The following is a 22221-nucleotide window of genomic DNA, read 5'->3' as shown; positions in this document are numbered from 1 at the left end:
ACTCACCCACTGCTTGAAGGAAGGCCTGTGACTAAGTACACGTAGGCCCCAGGACCAGGGCTGAGGGCAGTACTTGGTGTTGGACAACGGGTACAGAGCTTGCTTACAGGAAAGCGGCTCTGCGCTGGGACCCACGCCAGGGTCTCCACAACCCCTACAGCACTCCTCAGCCTCAATGCCCCCGTCAGCGCCGGGCTGGCCCAGGACTTGGAAAAAAGACTCCATTTAGGATCCAACAAAGTGGAGCCTGAAAGCACTCTCTTTTCCGTAGAGCCTACAACCCCGAAACCTAACATGACAGGAGCCTCAATCTGTGACCCGCATGGCCAAACTCAGTGCAATTTCAAACAAGCAGCAGGACCCGAGGGGGGACCTCGCTGCATTCCCTGGCGGCCGGCATCCCACGCCACCTCAATGCCTCACTGACAGAGGGCTGGAGCTCACCACCGCAGGGCCTCGTCAAGTCTGGCTAGACAACCCTCAACTTCTGTAATTCCTTCATCTATTTGAAAGACAGGACGGCGTTCTCAACCACCAGCTCACTCTCCAAGATTCCCACAACTGGGAGCTGGGAGCTGGGGACTCAATCCAATTCAGTCACCTCAGGCTTCCCACCCTGGGTGACCAGAGCCCAATCACAGGAGCCATCACTGCTGCCTCCCAGGGTCTGCAGTAGCAGGAAGCTGGAGTCAGGAGCCGGAGCCCGGGATCAAATCCAGGTGCTCTGATGTGGGCTGTGGGTGTTTAACTGCAAGGGTAAACACTCCCCCCAAACCTCAATTTCTTAAAGCCTGCTGTGAGTGGGGACCTGAAACCCCACAGGGTTTGGCAGTTCTGCACTAAAACCAGAACTCATGCTCCCGGTCCCCTTCTGAGCTACGTCACCAATCAAGTGTGTTAAAACGCCCTTCAAATGATGTCTTGTTAAATACCACTACAGGGAATTAGGATCACTACGAGTCTGGTTGCAAGTGTTAATTAACAGGGTCTTTCACTGCACACTGACTAGTTACTATCAACAAAAATCAGATCTAGGTCGGCACCGTAGCTCAATAGGCTAAGCCGGGACACCGGGTTCTAGTCCCAGTCGGGGTGCTGGATTCTATCCCGGTCGCCCCTCTTCCTGTCCAGCTCTCTGCTATGGCCCAGGTCCTTGGGCCCTGCACCCACATGGGAGACCAGGAAAAGCACCTGGCTCCTGGCTTTGGATCAGCATGCTGGCCGCAGCGGCCACTGGGGGGTTAACCAACGGCAAAGGAAGACCTTTCTCTCTGTCTCTCTCTCTCACTGTCCACTCTGCCTGTCAAAAAAAAAAAAAATCAGATCTAGTGCTATAACAGTATATATATCCCACTAGACAGCACCTATACACAGCTCCTGCTGTTTGGGAACTCAGAATGAACGGACCTCAGGTCCCCATATTCTGTTTATGCTTCTGTTTCACTATCACCCATACCAGACAGGAATGCTACACACCCATTCAAGTGTGAACAGGGGCTGTGTCTTGTCCGCATCACACAGACCCAGCGTTTTCCGTCTGAGCAGCAGTCGGACTGAGCCACCACTCCCTCTGTTGACCATCCGCCCCTCCACTGGCTTCCTTGGCTCTCTGGCACCAGCACCACCTCGCCAACTTAGCGACTGAAAGACGGAAACGTCTCCCAGAACTGTGAAGCCCGTGTCGCCGGATCTCCTTCTGCAGAAACCGGCCACAGCTCGAGGAGACTGGTTCCCCCGAGCCTGATGCATTTCTGGCCAAGTCAGCATTTCTCAAGCTGCAAGCTTCTGCCCAGCTTCAGCAGTCTGATCACTCAGGTGGGGTGCAACCTGCTTGTCTGGTTTTCAACAGGATAGACTGTAAGCTGCATTTGGTGAGCATGGCGAATGTTTTTACAAAACTTCTGTTATTGTACGACTTGTTTCTGCTTATCTATCGATCTGTGTATACTGGATCTCAAGGAAAAATACTTCTCTTGCTCTGGGCAATGGTCAGGAAAGGCTTCCGAAGGTGGCTAGACAAACACCTTCTTCTGGTGGACTCTGCTCGCCACGACAGTCCTTCTCTGCTGTCGCCCAGCTGTCTCCCCTTCACATCTGTCAGCTGACAGGAGGGACAGGGCCCCTCTCTGAGCCTGCTTCTTCTTCTTCTTGTTTGAACTTTAAACCACTTGTAGCCTCTTAAATTGAAATGTTCTCTCAAAAATATTTGGACTTTGGGAAGGGCTGCAGGGACCCACCACCCTGTTTCCCCACCCTCCAGAATCTACACAGTGCAAAGTTCCTGGCTGTGGCCTGCAAATCAAGCATGAGTTTATTCCTACGGTTTCTCTGCCTTGGGCCCTTCTGATGTACCTCAGAGGGAGAAAACAATGAAAAGAGGAACTCTCCTGGGTCAGCTTGTGCAACAGGACCAGTCACAGCACACCCTGTTCTCCAGTTCCTTCGAGCCAGCCATTACTGGGTTCATGAGAGGGAGCTGGTTTACCTTGGAGCTGGGGTAGTAAGGTCAGGAGAGGGCTGGCCCGTTCTGCACCCAGCCCGATACCCACCCACCGCAGCCCCTGCATCCTCCCTGAGTGTTCAGAGGAGCTCTGGAACCCAGAGGCGAGGGGCCTGGCGTCAGGGGAGGCTGGCTGACGCCAGCACAGCACACTCGCAAGCAGGACCCAAACTGTCCTCATCAAGGCCAAGGCAGGCAGACCACAGGCGTGAGAAGGAGAAACTTCTCAGATTCAGTGCTAGCTCTGCCTGTGGCTTCTTGCTGAATTCTAGAAGGGCCTAGGGTCACATGAGAAAAACATGAACACCCCATCACCCTCTGAGCAAGAACAGTGACCCAAGGATTTGCACTTGGACCCCTTATCAGCACCAGCTGAAGAGCAGAGTAGCTTGTTTTATCTTCTGTTCTCCCAAAGCTTCTATTTAACTGCTGGTAGAGCAGTCACGGCCAGGCTGACCACGGCCAGTGCGGTCTACAAAGCATGGGGCATTCTTTTTTTTTTTTTTTTTTTTTTTGACAGGCAGAGTGGACAGTGAGAGAGACAGAGAGAAAGGCCTTCCTTTGCCGTCGGTTCACCCTCCAATGATCCGATGGCAGGAGCCAGGTACTTATCCTGGTCTCCCATGGGGTGCAGGGCCCAAGCACTTGGGCCATCCTCCACTGCACTCCCTGGCCACAGCAGAGAGCTGGCCTGGAAGAGGGGCAACCGGGACAGAATCTGGCGCCCCGACCAGGACTAGAACCCGGTGTGCCGGCACTGCAAGGCGGAGGATTAGCCTTGTGAGCCGCAGCGCCGCCTACATGAGGCATTCTTTCAAGAATGGCTCGAGATCTTTGCAGGAGCCATGGAGAAACCCTTCAAACCTCTCCTCTGGCCTTCAGTTTCAGTCCCCCCACAAATGGTCTTCCTGTGGGTGGGATCATGCAAGCTCAAGGCTAAGATCAGCCCCAGGTCAATGACACCTTCGGCCGCCCGCCCTGCAGAACTTGCCTTGTGGCTCAGAGCAGGGGCTGGGTCTATGCAGCTCTGGAGGTGCTTCCAGGCCTCGGTTTGTCTTTATCTGGCGAAGAGCAGGCTTCCTCCCCAGGCCTGCCTGAGAGGATGCTCGGCAGGTGTTCTGCAGTCACACTGTGGTCCTGAGCCCAGAAGGGCTGCAGGGTGATGTGGATCCCGGGGTGGGGAGGCCTCTGCGGGCTGCCTGAGCCTCTTCCAGGAGGGCTTACAGCTTTCCGTCCCAGCAGTTGGGCTGGGGTCTGCAGCTCAGGGCCTCTGCCACACTCGGCTCGGGCCAGGTGCCCTGTCAAGTGTACTCAGCAGCAGGGTTTTGCCATACTTTTCTGCATACAGAGAAATAACCGGCATGTTCCCTTCCGTGTCCCGCCCCCATCACTGAACTCTGCTATAAACTGAGCCGGTTTGATTCCTTCATCTCCTAAACCACGGACACAGTCACAGCTCTGGGGCCGGGACCCACTCTCCTACTGCAACTGTCTAGCTCCACGGGACAGCTGCCACGTGCACACCGCCTTGCTCCAGCCCCGCTCCCCTCCCCCACCAACCTACTGTGTTCTGGATCTGAAGGAGGTTTCCAGCTGCAGCTCCTCCGTTTGTCACGCAGTGCTAACCTTGGTCCTGCCCAGTAAAGAAACAGAGCCTGAAATCTGATAAGGATGTATAGGATTTACAGGATACTTTAAGCAAACTCAGGTGCAGGAGGGAGAGAACTGGACCAGAACTCAGCAGGTTCACGCTGTTTCAGCGGGCCTCGGGCACGACCCCGGGCTTCTCTGGGGCTGTTTCTTCCCGAGAAAGGGGATCTCTGCATTGCTTCCCAGCATGTTCCCAGAACATTCTGGCATGTTCTCTGTGTGTGTGTGGGGGGGGGGGGGTTGTTTGTTTTTATTAAAAGGGTCCGCATTTTTTAGTTGAGTGTTACATTCCTTCCCCACCAGCTGAATAGAGCTCATGTTCTTCAGTGCTTCTTGAGAACATCATGTCGTACTAGTCGACGACACCAGCCACGGGCAGCACTTGGGACACTCCAGGAAGATCCTCTTCCTCACCAGGGAGGGCTGAAGTGTTGGGGGGATGAGGGGGTTTACCTGTGTGTCTGTGATGGGATCAGGGGTTAACGTGGGTGACTCAAAGCAGACCCAAGACACTGCACAAGGAGCTGAGGGACCAGCAATCGGTCTCCATCGAAGCTGGCTGTCCTTTTCACAGTGGGTCGGTGGCCCTAGCCCAGTGCAGGCATGCAGACCGAGGGACACAGAACACAGCGTCAGTGGCCAGCTGGCTGCCTAAACAAAGCTGGCTCACCCAGACCCTTTACAACTGGTCACCCTTTACAGCAGAGTCACATGGCTGTGTGGGCTGAGGTCACCCTGCCTGGACAGAAGCCCAGCCCTGCCACGCTCGCTGTATGATACTGGGCAGGTTGATTAACCTCAAATTCCTCACCCATAAATGGAGATAATACTAGTGCCTGCCTCATGGGATGGGTAAGTGAATTCAAGGAGTTCATTTAAAGCCTTGACAACATTACCTGGTACTCAGTGAGCAATGTTACTAACATAACTTCTCCAAAAACGATCACTAGGAATCTGAACAGGAATAATTCATCCCTGACTATGGTGACCTCACTGAGTAGCGCAAGACTCTCCTCCCTTTTCCTCTCTCCCACTGTGCTGCCAGGACCAGAGCTGACGGGGAGCACGTGGAAAGATGCTAGTAGGATTCTACCACACTCTTGTGGGCACTTGAGTTGGTATTCAGAAAGCGTTCTCTCCTAGTCACAGCGCTGTCTACAGATGGTGACTGGGCTCCCCAGGGCATCAGTTCCAAGGTCCAGCTTCCTGGTAGCTGAGTCCGGGCAGCTTCTCCGTAAGGTGGAAGGTCCACAGGGGTACCATGTGCCTGTGAGGTGGTCCAGATCCTTCTGTGCACAGTGGGGAGCCCTGTAATGTTGCGAAGCAAGAGCAGTGCACAGTTTCTGCTGGCTGCTGCCATCCCAGATGGTTTGCTAATGAGTCAAAAGGCAATGTGCTATTCCTCAGGGCAGGAGTAAGAATTATCAACCAGCAATGGTTACAGTCATCAACAGCCAGGTCAAAACTCTCACTGGCGATGCCCTTAATGGATAGTCAGGAATCTCCAAAGCACTCACAGTTACCTGCATATGGTGTCTTGTGAGAGACTGCAGAAAGCATTCATCAGTGAGCAGTGAGTGGCCTTTGCTTTTTCTTTTCTTTTTTTTTTTTTTTTTTTTTTTGACAGGCAGAGTGGACAGTGAGAGAGAGAGACAGGTGAGAAAGGTCTTCCTTTTGCCGTTGGTTCACTCTCCAATGGCCGCCACAGCTGGCGGGCTGTGGCCGGCGCACCGCGCTGATCCAAAGGCAGGAGCCAGGTACTTATCCTGGTCTCCCATGGGGTGCAGGGCCCAAGCACTTGGGCTATCCTCCACTGCACTCCCTGGCCACAGCAGAGAGCTGGCCTGGAAGAGGGGCAACCGGGACAGAATCTGGCGCCCCGACCGGGACTAGAACCCGGTGTGCCGGCACCGCAAGGCAGAGGATTAGCCTAGTGAGCCGCGGCGCCGGCCGGCCTTTGCTTTCTAAGAAGCTGCAAAGGCTGACACAAAAAAATTTAAGATTTATTTTATTTATTTGAAAGAGTTATAGAGAGAGGTAGAGTGAGAGAGACTGAGAGAGACCTCCCCCTCTCTCTCAGTCTCTCTCGCTCTACCTCTCTCTGTAACCACTTGCTGGTTCACTCTCCAGATGGTCACAATGGCCAGAGTTGAGCTGATCCAAAGCCAGGAGCTTCTTCTGGATCTACTACGTGGTAGGGGCCATCTTCTGCTGCTTTCTCAGGCCATAACAGAGAGCTGGATCGGAAGTGGAGCAGCCAAGACTCAAACCGGCGCCCATATGGGATGCCAGTGCTGCAGGCCAGGGCTTTAACCCATTGCACCACAGCACCGGCCCCTGACACATAGTTTTAACAATGCATGCACTTCCCCAGGAAGTCTGGAATTGGTTCTTCCTGGTTATATCAGAAGTGCTCCTTAAAAGGGGTAAGCCAGGGGAGGGCCTCTGGCACACTGGTTAGGACTCTGCTTGCGACACCCACATCCCATATCGTAGTGCCTGGGGTTGAGTCCCAGCTCCGCTTCCAGTTCTGGCTTTCTACTGCTGTGAACACTGAGAGGCAGCAGGTGATGGCCCAAGAACTTGGATCCCTATCACCCACAGGAGGGATCTGGATTGAGTTCTCAGCCCATCAGGTCTTCACCTATGGGTTTACTGATTTTTAAGAGTCACCTTTTGGGCTTGCTCAGCCTCAGTTATTGTGGGCATTTGAGGAATCAACTAGCAGATGGGAGATCTTGTCTCTGCCTTTCAAATAAATGAAAATATTTTAAAAGTATAAACCAATGATGTACATGTGTGCCCATGTGTGCTAGATGGCGAGGACAGATGGTTACAGGGTTGTGCACTTGTGTGTGCTAACATGGTATAGAAGTGAATATAAAAGGGTATATGTGTGGGCATATAGTGAGGTAGAGTGGTTTTAAATTGGGTGTAAACGTGTTAAATCAACAACAGGAGTCACTGTGCACTTACTCCCCATGTAGGATCTCTGTCCTTAATGTCTTATACTATGTGAATTAACAGTAAAACTAGTTTTCAAATAGTACTTTTTTTTTCCTTTTTTTTTTTTTTTTTTTTTTGACAGGCAGAGTGGACAGTGAGAGAGAGAGACAGAGAGAAAGGTCTTCCTTTGCCATTGGTTCACCCTCCAATGGCCGCCGTGGCAGGCGCGCTGCAGCCAGCGCACCACGCTGATCCGAAGCCAGGAGCCAAGTGCTTCCCCCTGGTCTCCCATGGGGTGCAGGGCCCAAGCACTTGGGCCATCCTCCATTGCACTCTCGGGCCACAGCAGAGAGCTGGCCTGGAAGAGGGGCAACCGGGAACAGAATCCGGTGCCCCGACCGGGACTAGAACCCGGTGTGCCGGCTCTGCAAGGCGGAGGATTAGTCTAGTGAGCTGCGGCGCCGGCCTCAAATAGTACTTTATACTTTGTGTCTGTATGGGTGTAATCTGTTGAAATCTTTACTTAGTATATACTAAGTTGATCTTCTGTATATAGAGATAATTAAAATGAATCTTAATGAAGAATGGGATGGGAGAGGGAGTAGGAGATGGGATGGTTTGTGGGTGGGAGGGAGGTTATGGGGGGAAAAACCACTATAATCCAAAAGTTGTACTTCTGAAATTTATATTTATTAAATAAAAGTTTAAAAAACAGAAATCATACCAATAAATAAATAAAGTGGGTATAAACGAAACACAATATGCCAGGCATATCTGGACAGCAATCTGGCTCAAATCCCATTCCCACAAATTAAAAAAAAAACCCTCAGTGTAATAGGAAAAGTGCAGTGCCTCATGAATGTTCTTTCTTCAGAACATATACAATGAGACTTAAGTATAAATAAAGGACTCCATGAGTTTCCTAAAATATAATTTGATCTTTATATATAACACAAAAACATACTATCAAGTACTTAGTCAAAAACAGGCAAAGGAAAAGTTCAGCCTCCTGAGATCTCTGGCTGATAAGCTACAATGTTACAGCTGAGCACTTCAGGCAGTCCCTTATTTGGAGATGGCAACCATCTGTCCCAGCACAAGCAGCACAGACATCCTGGCCTCTGTCTTCACCCCGTTCCTGCCGATTCCTCTACTTCTGTATTGTGGTTTTCTTGTTGTCAAGGTCATCTCTCTACTAAGCAACAAAGCTGGGGCTGGAAAACAACTGCTGAACTCCTGGTCTTTTGCCCTTTTCACCTTTAGCAAGGTGCACAATACAAAGGACCTGGAGGAAGTCTGAGCTAGCTTGTCAAGGTCAGGTCTTCCCCTGAGGGTGTCTTGATTTTTAATAGTCAGCACTAGCTCTGATGACTGATGGGCAGCCCAAACCAGGAGATGGTGGTGGCAAAGGGGACATGTATCTTTGGGTATCAGAAGATAAAAGCTTTTGCAAATTCCAGTGCCAACACTAATGGTACATAGCAAATAAAAGGGCACCTGCTGGTGGCATCTTCCCTCCCTATCGCCCCCAGTGGTAAACACCCATCAGAGGTACCTCCCCAGGATAGCATATCAGAGCCATCCAGGCACCTGAGTCTGGTCCAGGCCCTGGATCCTGGACAGTAGGGGCAGGTGGACTTCTGGCCTCCAGGGTGACCTGCATTCTGAAGCTGCAGAGAGTTCAGGGCCTTCAGGGCTGTGTCAGACATGGAGATTCAGGGTCTAGAGCTTCCTGTTCTTTCTGTAATCGTATCTCCCTTAACACTGACAGCTGAGAGCCACACCATCAAGGCTGCATTCTGTGACCCGCAGTGCCCATGGACCTCTGGGGTTCTGCACAAGGACACGTTATTCCGAGGGACTCCTCTGGTCCCTGACGGAGAGCAGCTCTCCCCAGGCAGACGTGTCAGTTTGTCTGCTTAGTCTGTGGCGTTTTTCCCAGCCTGAGGCCCTGGGCCTGGGCAGTCTGGCAGGACGTGGACTGTTCTGGCAGGGCACCCTGATCTAGACAATTGAGCTCGTGCCAGGGGCCCAGGTCTTTAGGGTAGGTGCTCCTGTTTTAACCTTCCTCGCCTTTAAAACACTAGCATTCAGAACACGGTAACACTTTATTACAGTAAAAATACCAAGAACTCAATCAGGTCTCTTAATTTTCCAACTTCTGCCCAAACATGAGCTTTTGGCCGTCTGTGTTGGGTTAGTTTTGAAGCCCCGTTATTATCCTGGGCTGCACGGTGTTGGCCTGACCCACCTGAATATAAGAAATAGTGCTGATGGATTTACTTATTCTGTCCATATAAATGAATTCAGTCATACAGCTGTTTCTGATTAGCCAATGTACTGCTGGAGTTCTATACAAATAATTTTATAATGAACTCAGCAACTGCACGGGCACAAGAAGGGGAATCTAGCCTCACCTTCTAGAAAAATAAGCAGGGCAACAGGGCAGACGCTCTCAATGACAGGCCAGGTCTCAACTCTGATCTGCTATGAGTCACCTTTTCCTCTCCATGTCATCTCAGCACGCCTCCTAACAGACACTCTCAAAGACCCTTTGTCTTCGAACGCTGGGATTTAAGAGGAAAACCCAATTAACTTCACAGGCTTAAATTCTCCTTTTAAACGTCCCATCTTGGACATTTTGGAAGTTTCTGTTTTTCCCATTTGAACACTGGTATTTCCTGAGACAATTACAAAAATCACATACTTTGAGAAGGGAAAAATTGGGATTGAAAGGTTTATATTTGCCTTCTCACAAATAGAAATCAAATATTTTGTTTTCTTTCAGTGCAGAACAATTAAGCTCTGTGAGGTTAGGCACAAGTGTTTCTTTTCTGGCTCTAGAGACAAATCCTACACACATCAGAAACATTAAAAAAAAAAAAAAAAAGACAGGGCATGAATAATTCCAATGAGTGAATCTTAAAAAAAAAAAAAAATGGTACAGATGAAACAGTGGCAGTACTCCCTAAAGAAATCATTGGAAACAAAACAGGAAAAAGATTAGAAAACGAATTATGCAGCAAGGATATGGGAAAACAGGTATTTTTAAATAATGTTAGTGAGCCTGTGAATTACCTGAATTTTTGGAAGGTAATACCACTTTGGGGGTTCTGACAGACAGAACTAAGAGCTTCTGTATGTTAGCGTGTTGAAACACACAAACACACGGATGTGCTCTAAAGAAGGTACACTATAAAAGAAATCTTGAAACAATATGCATGATGAAATAAATGATAAAATAGTAAGCAGCCATGATGCAAGAGAAAAAGAGACAGACAGACAGAACTCCCATCCTCTGGTTCATCCCCCAGTGCCCACAACAGCTGGAGCTAGGCTGCGGAAACAAACCAGGAGCCAAGAACCAGGAACCACGAGGAACTCAATCCAGGAGAACCCAACTATTTCAGCCATCACGGCTGCCTCCTAGGCCGTACATGAGCAGGAGGCTAGAAGAGGGAGCAAAGCTGAACTCAGATACGAGACACATGTGTTCCAGGGGCGTCTTAATCAAGCATTTGAGAGTGAGGTGGTGGATGGGACAGTGCTCACTAGCTCGCTCGCTCTCTCCTCAACCCCCTCTGTCTTTCAGATCAAGCAAATAAATGAAATTTAATAAATAAAGAGGTTCTAGCTCTGAAATATTGAAAGATACTCAAAGTAAGCCCCAGTTTTAACAATAATTTTTGGATCTGTCTCAAACAAAATGTGAGGATTTTTCCTAAATAGTGGTAAAATTAAGGAAAAGAACAGTGTGAAATTCTGCTCATGAAACTCAAGACTACTTAAACGGGTGCTCTGTTTTCTTTCTTAAGCCAAGCATGGCAATCAAATCCTGGCTCTGCTGGACAAGAACAGACCACACTTCAACGGCTTTACTACAGTTAAAATGGTTTTAAAGGCCTGCAACTACCTGACCTTCTTCTAGGCCCTCAAAAACCTCATTAGAAATTTCAGTACCAGCCGGCGCCGCGGCTCACTAGGCTAATCCTCCGCCTAGCGGCGCCGGCACACCGGATTCTAGTCCCGGTCGGGGCGCCAGATTCTGTCCCGGTTGCCCCTCTTCCAGGCCAGCCCTCTGCTGTGGCCCAGGAGTGCAGTGGAGGATGGCCCAGGTGCTTGGGCCCTGCACCCCATGGGAGACCAGGAAAAGCACCTGGCTCCTGGCTCCTGCCATCGGATCAGCGCGGTGTGCCGGCCGCAGCGCGCCAGCCGCGGCGGCCATTGGAGGGTGAACCAACGGCAAAAGGAAGACCTTTCTCACCTGTCTCTCTCTCTCACTGTCCACTCTGCCTGTCAAAAAAAAAAAAAAAGAAAAAGAAATTTCAGTACCAGGGCGGGCATTTGGCACTGCAGTTGTCTGCTTGGAATGCAACAGAGTGCCTGGTTCAGTCCCAGCTGCTGCACTTCCCAACCAGTTTCCTGCTAATGTGCGCCCTGGGAGGCAGCAGGTGATAGCCCCAGTACTTGGGTTCCTGCCACCCACATGGGAGCCCAGATGGAGTTCCAGGCTCCTTGCTTTGGCCTGGCTTACCCCTGGCTATTGTGGGCATTTGGGAGAATGAATCAATGGGTAGAAGATAGCTTTCCTTCTCTTTCTCTGCCTCTCAAATAAAATGTAAATAAATTTTAAACATTTAATTTCACTACCACCTGAAAACTCATCTCAGTGTTCTTCAGTCTGTCTTGAGACCTGAGACAGAAAACCAGCTTGGTTGGCTGCCCTCCCTCCCCACCCCCCAGCACCCCCTCCCCTTTTGGAGTCACCACAGTCCTTTCTGGAAGCCTTACCCCAGCATTCCTGATGGTGCACACGAACGGTGCACTTGAGATGTGGGCCTGTTTAAGAGCAGTCCATTTCTATTCTCTGATATCTTGGGGCTGATCTGACTATCACCATTATTCAACTATCCACCCCGGAACACAAGACCATTGTGGTTAAGACACTGACCTCACTGTTGACATTCTCAGAAAACAAATAGCTAGGCTACATGTTTTTTCAACATCTTCTTCAAACTCGGTTCCGCTGAGGGGTGGGGGGACGTCTTGGACTTTCTTGAATGTCACTTGATAGGACACCCAACAGTTCCACACAGCATTCCTGCAAGCTAAGTCAGATTTCTCCCTTGGCTGCTTTCCAGCCTGATGTCTCAAGCAATGTACACAATCTCTCACTTGCATCCAGAGAAAATGCCTGGCAGGTTTCAGAAATGGGCTGGGGTGACACACAACTGGTTGAAAAGCAAGAAATTCAACCAGCTGCTCATTTGGTCTGCAAGCTGCCAACTCAATGACAACATTTATTTTGTCTCTGAATTGGTTGGCTGTTTGGACATCATGAGCAAGAGCTAACAGGTGAGCTGACAGTCCCTGAGCTGTCAGTGTAAAGTCGAATAGGCGACTATGGATGATCAATACTGGATCAGTTACGTATATCCATACAGCAGACTGCCATGCAGCTGTTAAAAACAACATACTGACAATATGTCCAAGAAATACCACCAAATAAAGCAAGCAAAATGCAAACAGAATCCATGCAGTACAATGTAAAATATGTGAGCAGATGAGGTGGAGTGGAGGAAGGAGAAGGGGAGGAGGGTACTCAAATGTACTGAATCACTAGAAATGAAATTAGGTGTACATTACATATATTTAAAGTGAGAAAGTATTTCTCATGAGAATATATAAATGCAGACTTATACAGATACATATTTTTAAAGAAGCATGTACTATCTAAGCAACAAAAGTTAAAAAGGCATAAACTTTTCTCTCTCTCTCGTTTTTTATTTTTATTTTTATTTATTTATTTATTTATTTATTTATTTATTTTGACAGGCAGAGTAGACAGTGAGAGAGAGAGACAGAGAGAAAGGTCTTCCTTTGCCGTTGGTTCACCCTCCAATGGCTGCCGCGGCCGGTGCGCTGCTGTGGCCGGCGCACCGCGCTGATCCGAAAGCAGGAGCCAGATGCTTCTCCTGGTCTCCCATGTGGGTGCAGGGCCCAAGCATTTGGGCCATCCTCCACTGCACTCCCGGGCCACAGCAGAGAGCTGGCCTGGAAGAGGGGCAACCCGGACAGAATCCAGCGAAAAGGCATAAACTTTTACTGGAAGTTGTAATTGATTCCACGGGCCCAGGTAACCACTTGGCTCTGAATTGTCCCTTTATTTACCATTTCTTTCCTGCTACAGACACCCCTTACCTGAGAGACCAGTTTATCCCCCAAACACAAAGAGGTCTGTGGCGATCTGGGGCAGGCTATGTCCTTCAATTTTGCTGGAACACCTTTCTCAGGTTGTGCAGCCCTCCTGTGCACAGGGGGCACAACCCATAGGTAGAAGAGCCCCGGCCCTCACTTCACATGGAACCAGACAACCTCTTAGGTTCTCCAGCAATGATTCCCACAAGAATTCAACAATTCCCACAATAACACAAAATTCCATTCCTTTATCATTAGAACCACTGTTTTTCAGTTTGGAAAATACACAAATAAATAGCATTTCAAGGGCTGGTACTGTGGCATAGCCGGTAAAGCCAGCACCTGCAGTGCCGGCATCCCATGTGGGCACTAGTTAGAGTCCTGGCTGCTCCTCTTCCAATCCAGCTCTCCGCTATGGCCTGAGAAAGTAGTAGAAGATGGCCCAAGTCCTTGGGCCCCTGCACCTGTGTGAGAGACCCAGAAGAAGTTCCTGGCTCCTGACTTTGGACCGGCACAGCTCTGGCCATTGAGAACATCTGGGGAGTGAACCAATAGATGGAAGACCCCTCTGTCTCAGTCTCTCTCTCTCTCTCTGCCTCTGCCTCTCTGTAACTCTGCCTTTCAAATAAATAAATAAATCTTTTTTGAAAAATAGCATTTCAGGGCCGGCGCCACAGCTCAATAGGCTAATTCTCTGCCTACCGCGCCGGCACACACTGGGTACTAGTCCCAGTCGGGGCGCCGGATTCTGTCCCGGTTGCTCCTCTTCCAGGCCAGCTCTCTGCTGTGGCCCGGGAGTGCAGTGGAGGATGGCCCAAGTGCTTGGGCCCTGCACCTGTAAGGGAGACCAGGAGAAGCACCTGGCTCCTGGCTTCAGATCAGCGCAGTGCGCCAGCCGCAGTGGCCATTGAGGGGTGAACCAACGGAAGGAAGACCTTTCTCTCTGTCTCTCTCACTGTCCATTCTGCCTGTCAGAAAAAAAATAGCATTTCAAGTAAACTACGATACAAATAAGAGATCATATTATGCATAGCAATCCCAGTGAAGGAACCACTCTTAGGATGCAATTTGTTTCCCAGCATCTTCCAAAACCCAGATACTCTTGTGCAAAACAGAGATCTACTTTGACTTTGGGGAAAATTCACTCATACAACTCTTACAGAATGGCAGAAATAAGCCACCATCTAACATGCATCAGCTGACAGCCTATTACACCAGAACCTACTATGCCAAGAGCATATAAAAATGAATTAAAAAAAAAAAAAGCTTACAGTCTATGAGAAGAGACACAAGTGACTGCAGTACCATATAGAGTGGATTGAAGCCACAGGTGAAGCCCAAACCAGCGTCCATGGAACCTGACCGGGGAGGGAGGAAGCAGAGAATGGGGAGGGAAACATGGACAGGGCTCTCCTTGAGGGGCATGCTCCTGCCACGTGAACCCCATCAAGGCCACCAACTAATGAAGCACACAGACAACTGTGTCTCCTGCTTATTTTAGCTATATTCTTCTTATTATTGAATATCAGCAAAGTCTACTTTGCTATAGGATTCAACATACAAATGAAGAAGAAGGGTGGCAGGGAGGGAAGGAATGGCAATGCGAAGGTGACCGGATGACAATGGAAAAGCACAGTCTACCTGGAGCCCAAACCTGAAAAGCAGGTGTAAGAAAGCTGATGAGGAAGCCAGGAGGAAAAGTGCTGTGTTTGGAACCCAACTGCCCCAGGTTTGCATGCCAGCTGTGTAACCTTGGGAAGTACAGACTCAGGTTGTGTGAAGAGTAAATGAGTCAATGAAAGGGCTCACAGCAAGCAGTCAAGGGAGAAAGGAAGGAAACAGCAAGGAAGGGAGAAGGAAGCCAGGAGCGATTTTTAAAAGTCTGGGCCAGCGGCCGGCGCCGTGGCTCACTTGGCTAATCCTCCGCCTGCGGCGCCAGCTCCCCGGGGTTCCAGTCCCGATTGGGGCGCCGGATTCTGTCCAGGTTGCTCCTCTTCCAGTCCAGCTCTCTGCTGTGGCCCGGGAGTGCAGTGGAGGATGGCCCAAGTGCTTGGGCCCTGCACCCACATGGGAGACCAGGAGGAAGCACCTGGCTCCTGCCATCGGATCAGCGCGGTGCGCCGGCCGCAGTGGCCATTGGAGGGTGGACCAACGGAAAGGAAGACCTTTCTCTCTGTCTCTCTCTCTTACTGTCTAACTCTGCCTGTCAAAAAAAAAAAAAAAAGTTTGGGCCAGGTCACAGAAATCTTTGAAGAATCTCACTCACTTAAATTAATATAATTGGGAGATGAAAGAAAGACATTGAGTTACCCTGGGAACATGGCTTATTAGAAGAGAAAAACATATTCAGAGTAAGCTATGCTAAAATGTCACAAAGCAATGAGTTCTACAACATGACCCATGATTGTCAAAGCTACTAAGTAGCAAAAATTACAGGTAATTGTATCGCCTGCTTATTTTAGATTCTTCTGTTATGAATATTAACAAAGTACTGTTTCTGCCTTTTCAACAAGCATTTGCCACCAACCAGCAGATCCTACAATGCTGAGCAGGGTTCCTTGAGCCCCAGTCACAAGAAGTAGCAGTGGAACCCCCAGCCGGGAGCTTGGGTGCTGTACCTGCCATAAAGCCAGCTAGCCTCAAGAAGAGAGTCTCATCCACTGGTCACCTCCACAGGATGATGGCCACTGTGTCACTGCCATAGCGCGTTGATCTGATATTTCCTGGGGTCAACCAGCCAGGAAAATGATGTGCCTTATCTCTGCTTAACTACCCTTTATGTATAAAGATAACCTCACAGGATAGGGGATAGGCACCCCTTCTTCAGCAGACACCGCAGGCTGTCAGCCCCTCCAGTACTAAGATTCTTCTCAGTGAGATCTCTCCCTCGCAGGGCTGTTAAGAGAATACATGAGGGGCCGGCATTGTGGCAGCAGCTTAAGCCGCCGCCTACAACGCCAGGATCCCAAGTGGGCACCTGGTTGGAGTTCCTGCTGCTGCACTCTCAAGTCCAGCTCCCTGCTAAGGTGCCTGGGAAAGCAGCAGAAGATCGCCCAAGTGCCTGGGCCCCTGCTCCCCATGTGGGAAACCCGGATGAAGCTCCTAGCTTGGGCCTGGCCTATTCCCAGCCATTGTGGCATTTGGGCAGTGAACAGTGAATGGCATCTCGCTCTTTTCCTCTCCCTTGTTCTCTCCCCCTCCTTCTCCCTCTCTCTGTAACTCTGTATTTCAAATAAGTCTTTAAAAAACACACAGAATACTTGAGATGATTGATATGAAACACTAGCTAAGGGATTATTAGTATATGTTCTGTATTGTAGCATTATGACATGTTATGTATAAAAAGTAGTTCCTACATTTAGGCTATCTGCCCAAACGGTATCTTGTACATGCTATCACTGACAATAATAATAACACTAATGCTATACTAATAGCCCAAAGGTGCCAAGTAGCAGCAGTATCCATCTCCGCTGCGTGATGCATGCCCTTGACCTCATCCAACCCTCGGAGGCAGAGGCTGTTGCTCTGATTTTAAAGGTAAGGAAACAGGACTTAGAGCTCTTGTTGGGCCGGAAGCAAGGTCTGTTTGACTTCCTGGCCCATGCTCTCACCACCAGGAGATCTGCCCTCATGCCGCAGCACATCCACACCACCCAGGTCGGGGGCTTTCAAGGAAACAGAGGCCTGAGCCGCCCAAGGCTCCCAGAATCAAGCCCCAGTTAGCTTTCCGCAACTCCCCTGTACTGGTTAAAGCTTGTCATGTAGAACAGCACCACTCGACCACCAGAAGGTGTGAGGGGGTAGGGATGCTCTGGGGAACGTGGAGCTTTGCTATGGAAAAGCCTACAGGAGACGGTTCATCACCGGCCCTGACCGTAATAGCCACAGAATGAGGAACAGCTGCCGCGTGTCGGAGCTGGGCCACACCACCAGGCCAAGCGAGGAAGCCCCACGTCTGCACAGGGAGGCGAAGCCTGAACCGCGGAACACAACGTGAACCAGCCGATTAATCTTCCCAGACCAGGCACGGAGCAAACACTTAGTAAATATTTACTAAATGGACAGACGCACGAAAGACTGATTCTGCAGCTGGAAGTAATTCCACTCTTCTCAATTCCCTTTTCCATCTTACCCGTCACATTCCGTCTTGCATTCCTGTTGTCTGAACCACGCTCATCGCCAGCAGAAGGTGAGCACTCAGGGCCCCCCCCCCCCCCCCGGGTAAGCTGGGGCTCTCCATGTACCCCTAGCATACAGCATAGCTACAACCTCTAGCAGGGACCCTCAATGTTCAGGGAGCGTTTGGCCTGACTCCCATCCATGGGTCCTGGCTAGCACAAGGCACAAACAAGCCTACCGAGCCTTCAGGAACCACAGAGTAATTGCGGGCTGCTGGCAAACAGCAGCGGAGACCTCTGGTGGAAATCATTAGGAATCTGGTGGATCACATTAGAAGACCACAGCTCTGGGAGGTCGAACCCCAAGTATCAAACACTTCAAAAAATGGAGGTTACAGCAACAAAAGGCACTTTTGTTTCATTTTATTCTCCTAGTGTGTGTTGTGGAAGCTGCTTGTGTTCTTAAAATCACTACCAGTTGGGAACACCTGGATACACCAGGCAGCATGCACAGCCAATACTGAATGAACACTGTCCACAACGGGGCTCCCTTCAGCTCATCACCACTCTGGGTCTTGGTGCGGTGTGGACCACACTGCTTTTGCTCTCCCACACCTCATTATCCATTCCACTTGACCCTCACAGGCTGTGAGGGAGGAACAGCAAAGGTTAGGATCCCACCACGGATCCAGCTGCAGGACACACCCAATGGCACCAGAAAGAGCTCAGCACGCGGGAGACACTTAATTTGTGAAAAGGCACGGAAGTGAGGTCATTCTAAATCCCCCCAGTCTTAACTTGCCTACCTATCTCTTTGCTCTACGTCACACGACCTTACAGTGTGTCCAGGAGCCCAAGCCACAGCGCGGGTCGAGAGGGTGTGGTTGATCAGTTTCAATTACACCTGCAGAATGGAGCGTGCAGCTTGCGCTCGCTCGCGGCTCCTAGTCGGAGCTGCGGATTTGCAGAGCACCTCCAGGGCCCTGAGGAAGTAAACGTGTGGGGGGGGGGGGCGGGGGGCAGGGAGAAGGCAGGGTGGTGAGCACTGCAGGGTGGGGAAAGACGAGCTGACAACTGGAGCGGGCTTTCTCGCTCCGGAAAGGCAGAAGGCGATTTACAACGTGAAGCTGAAAATGTCTCGGGGCTGCTTTTTAAGTTACACCAAAGGGAGTTTTTGAGGCGGAACAAAATATTTAGTGACTCAAAATGAAGCTACAGTTTTGTTCTGAAATCACTTTGGGAAACTGGCAAAGAAAACCCAGCCAAGGATGGGAATACGCTCCACCCGCCTGGGGTATGAGGGTTAGCGGTGCGGCAAAGGGGGGTTCAGGGAGGCTCCAAGGGGGCCGGGCTGGCGAGGGCGACCCTGGGCGCTTGGGGAGTCCGGGGCACCGGGGCGCGTTCCAGCGGGACGGCGCGGACCCCGCCCGGCCCAGATCCTCACAGACACGCCCTTTGTTAATCTCGGTCCAAAGTCGAACCACCAGTTGAGGCTCTGGATCAGCTGGTTCCCCTCACACACTGGCAACTTGCTTCAAGCAGAAAAGTGTGAGAAAAAGGAAGGGAAGCCGTCCGGGGAGTTTCGAGAGGCCCCGGGAGACGCGCGCTGGCGGGGACCGGCGGTGCCTCTCCTGGCGTGCGCCGCCCTGCGGGGAGGTTGGCGGGGAAGCGGCGCGCCTGCTGCAGCAGCGAGGATGGCCGCGGCCCGGGGGATGCCCGAAAGACCCTCTCTGCCCGCGCGTGGGGGACGCAGATGCGATCCCCGCGAGGTGGACTGCGGCGGCAGCAGGTCCCTAACTCCAGGGGCTGGCCCTGGGTCCGCGGAGCCCGGTGGCGCGCCCAGCCCCGGAGCGCCGGCGTCCCGCGCTGCGCCCGTCCGCGGCCCCTTCCTCCCAGGGACGCCGGTCCCGCCCTGAATCGCGCTCCTCCGGGGCCCCGCGCCCGCACCCACGGCCCGCAGGGGACCGGGCTCGACGTCGCCGGCGGCCCCACCCGCGGCTCCCGTGTGCCAAGAGGTGCCTCCGAGCCCCGCCGTCGAGCCCCGGCCTCGCGGCGTCCCCCGACACGCCAGGTCTCGTCCCCGCGCGTCCCTTACCGCGCAGCGGCTCCGGGCGGCTCCAGGGCCCCGTGGCGCGCCGGGCATTTTTTCTGGGAAACTTCTCCCTGGGTCCGGGCGGGCAGGAAAAGCGCTCGGCGCCGGGAGGCCGCGACCATCCGGGAACTTGGCCGGGATGTAAGCCCTCCCCCTCGGCTCGCGTCCCCCGCCGCGGCCCCGCCGCCGGCCCTGCGCCCGCCCCCGCGCGCCGCGCCCTCCCCTCGGGCTGCGAGTTCGCGTGCTCCCGGCTGCTCCCCGAGGAGCGGGACCTGGAGGGGGCGTCCCGCTTCCCCTGCTAGGGGAAAGCCTCTGCCTCCTGTTCTCCAAGAACAGATGCCTTAAATCCAAGTTCATTTTGCAGACGGAGCGCAGCTCGCAGAGGCCCTGCCTGCATCCGCTGTCGCCGGGAGAGGCGTGGGGGACGTGCGCGCGCTGCCCGTGGGGATGCGGTGCTAGTCCGCTGCCCACGGCCTCGGAGGAGACGGGTGCGCAGCAACGGGGCTCCCGAGTCCAGCTGGGAGACCCCGGCCCACGGTGCAGGCCGACGCCCCCAGGGCCAGCTGTACGGACCTCCGGGCATTTGAAAATGAGGACAAGTAGCTCTGGTGGGTGTCGTAACCACTGAGCCGTACTGCTCGCACCCCAAGGCCCCGTGTCCTGTGAGTGCAGGCGGGGAGGCCGGAATGGAGGTGCTGCGGAACCAAGGCCCTAGGATCTCTCTGCTCCTGCACCATTCGCTGGTGCAGGCTTGTGCTGTGACATGCTAGTCACGGGTAACTCTTCTGTTACCGTTGGAGACTTTCTGTCCCTAAGTAAATCCATTTGTATATATTTGCTTTAAATTTTTAATTAAAAATTTTTATAAGATTTATTTATTGGGGCCGACTTTGTGGCGAGTACCCAGTATCCCATATGGGTGCGGGTTCTGATCCTGCTCCCTGATGGTGTCCTGGGAAAAACAATGGAGGATGGCCCAAGTGCTCAGCCCCTGCACCCACGTGGAAGACCCAGGTGGAGCTCCTGCATGCCGTTGAAGCCATCTGGGGATTGAACCAGCAGATGGAAGATATCTTTCTCCGTCTCTGTGTTACCTCTGACTTTCAAAGTAAATAAATCTTTTTAAAATTTATTTATTTGAAAGAGAGAGCAACAAAGAGACAGATCTTCCATTTGCGGGTTCACTCCCCCAAAGAGCAGCTACAACCAGGGCTGGGTCACTGGAAGCTAATGTAGGGTCTCCCTTGTGGCTGTGGGGGCCCAAGAACTCAGGACAACTTCCACTGCTTTCCCTGGGCGCATTAGCAAGAAGCTGCTGGAAGTGGAACAATTGAGACCAGAACCTATGCTCATATAGGATGGGGCATTATAGGCAGCAGCTTAACCCCACCGGGCCCCAAGCTGGCCCTTACCTCATTCTTTTTTTTTGACAGGCAGAGTGGACAGTGAGAGAGAGAGAGACAGAGAGAGAAAGGTCTTCCTTTGCCGTTGGTTCACCCTCCAACGGCCGCCGCCAGCGCGCTGCGGCCAGCGCACCGTGCTGATCCGATGGCAGGAGCCAGGTACTTATCCTGGTCTCCCATGGGGTGCAGGGCCCAAGCACCTGGGCCATCCTCCACTGCACTCCCTGGCCACAGCAGAGAGCTGGCCTGGAAGAGGGGCAACTGGGACAGAATCCGGCGCCCCGACCGGGACTAGAACCTGGTGTGCTGGCGCCGCAAGGCGGAGGATTAGCCTAGTGAGCCGCGGCGCTCCCCCTCTTTGCGGAGGAACGACACTAAGCCCTGCCTAGGTTTCCTATCCGAGTCACGGCACCATTATGTCGCTCCCCCTCTTCGTGGAGGAACGACACAGGACCCTGCGCTGTTCTTTCGTCTGCTCGGCCCTTCCCGGGTTTGCTGCTGGTTCTTCCCGGGTTGGCTACTATCCCTTCCACCTCCGTGGAAGGGCGGTTCCCCCTGGCCACTTTCCCCACTTCCGCAGGGGAGCGGCACACCGCCGGCCGGCTCTCTCGGGGGCTGCTCAGGTGTTCCCCTTAGATGTTCCCGTTAGATGTTCCTGGTGCATGCCGTCTCTCTCCTCCTTTATAGTCCTCCTCCGCCAATCCGTGCTCAGCTGCCCACACGCCGAGTACGCTGCTCTCCTCCAATCAGGAGCAGCTCCTGCTGTTTATTGGCTGAACTGGAGGCAGCTGTGTAGAAGCTGTTTTCTCCTCTCCCAGCGCCATATTGTGGGAGAGCAGATGCATAGAATAAGTCTTAATTCCAGTAACTCAGTCCAGTCCGGGTTGCTCCCCACAAGCCGGGCGCCAGCCCCTTACCTCATTCTTTTATTTTAAGAATTTCTAGTCTTTTGCTGTACATCGTATCATAGTTCAACCAAAATCCTTTGTTACTGGACATTTATGTTACTTTTAGTTATTCACCTCTTAAAAATATACAATAAACATGCTCTTAAATGCCCATGTATCTATATCTTAACTAATAAAAGTTAGTATTCTAACTTACAGCAGTAACATCTAGTTAAGTAGGAGTACAAGATGGAAGGGCTTATATATTTTGAGAGGTACTGCCAACTGCTCTCCAGAATGTTAGTGACAATTTACTTACAATGGCGTTGTATAGGACCTGAAATACCTCGTAAACAAAGCCTCTTCATCATTTCTTTTATCAGGAAGCTGCATGGGCAATGGTGAAGTATTTGGGCTCTTGATTAGG

The 22221-nt window shown here is 51.7% G+C and overlaps 1 protein-coding gene across 1 annotated transcript in view; it reads right to left on the bottom strand.

Moving 5' to 3' along the window:
* The window catches only part of WIPF1 (WAS/WASL interacting protein family member 1), a 129561-nt gene extending 109877 nt beyond the window's left edge, over positions 1 to 19684 (bottom strand). The window contains exon 1 of the mRNA XM_008258766.4: positions 19508 to 19684. The gene's annotated coding sequence lies outside the window, so the exon portion shown is untranslated. The remainder of the gene's footprint in view (positions 1 to 19507) is intronic.
* Positions 19685 to 22221: the final 2537 nt, after the last annotated feature.

This window comes from Oryctolagus cuniculus, chromosome 3 (assembly GCF_964237555.1).
Source record: "Oryctolagus cuniculus chromosome 3, mOryCun1.1, whole genome shotgun sequence".
Classification (NCBI taxonomy): domain Eukaryota; kingdom Metazoa; phylum Chordata; class Mammalia; order Lagomorpha; family Leporidae; genus Oryctolagus; species Oryctolagus cuniculus.
The sequence above is the reverse complement of the archived record's forward strand: the minus strand, read 5'-3'. Positions and strand labels throughout refer to the sequence as shown.